This window comes from Mastomys coucha, unplaced genomic scaffold, assembly GCF_008632895.1.
Source record: "Mastomys coucha isolate ucsf_1 unplaced genomic scaffold, UCSF_Mcou_1 pScaffold1, whole genome shotgun sequence".
Taxonomy (NCBI): domain Eukaryota; kingdom Metazoa; phylum Chordata; class Mammalia; order Rodentia; family Muridae; genus Mastomys; species Mastomys coucha.
Window position 1 is genome coordinate 61159028 of NW_022196891.1, and position 821 is coordinate 61159848.

The following is an 821-nucleotide window of genomic DNA, read 5'->3' on the forward strand; positions in this document are numbered from 1 at the left end:
CGCAGGGGCCATGCTAATCTTCTCTGTATCGTTCCAATTTTAGTATATGTGCTGCCGAAGTGAGCACGGCTTGGCTCTTTTTAAAGTCATGATGACATGAGCCAACATAGTGGAGGTGGTACAGGAAGCCATGGACACTGGAATGGCAGCTTCCACTCCTGGAAAGGCTGTGCCATTCAAGAAAAAACACCAACAGAGATTAGGGAAATAGAAAAGATGATAAAGTAGAAATGTTGCAGTTCAAAGAGGAAGACTTCCCCTTCTTTGAATCCAGAAGCTGACAAACAGAATCAGCCATGCAGCCCTACTGGGACCGGCTCCTGGAGTGTGAGAAAGTCCACCTAGTGGCAAGCACCCCTCAAAGATGCTAGTCATCAAAAAAGTTTCCAAAGAGGATCCTGCTGCTGCCTTTTCTGTTGCATTCAGCTCCTCAGGATCCCACCATGCAAATGGGAAAGAAGTGTCAACTATGGTCCCAAGTGACTATAAGAACTTAGTGCCCAAGCCTGTGTCACCACCCTCTAAGCCCAACGCACGGAAAGCTAACAAAATGGAACACAAATCCGGATCCCTTTCTGCTAGCCGGGAGTCTGCTTTTAGCAGTCCAGTTTCTGCTACTAAACCACTAAGTACTAGCTGCTGGTGACGTTCTAAACTCTCCCAAAGAGAGTCCCTCCAGTACTAATCCCTCTGGTTGAGCTCAGTTCCTCTCTCCTGACCAAATCGACTGGATGAACCACGAATAGAAAGAGTGAGTTCCTGAGGACTCTGAAGGATGTACAAAATGAAGACCGCTCAGAGAGTAGAGACTGTGACAAGCT

General features: G+C 47.3%; 2 pseudogenes; one reads left to right on the plus strand and one right to left on the minus strand.

Moving 5' to 3' along the window:
• Positions 1–67, minus strand: LOC116072021 (annotated as a pseudogene).
• The window catches only part of LOC116096757, a 1704-nt pseudogene that overhangs the window by 415 nt on the left and 468 nt on the right, over positions 1–821 (plus strand).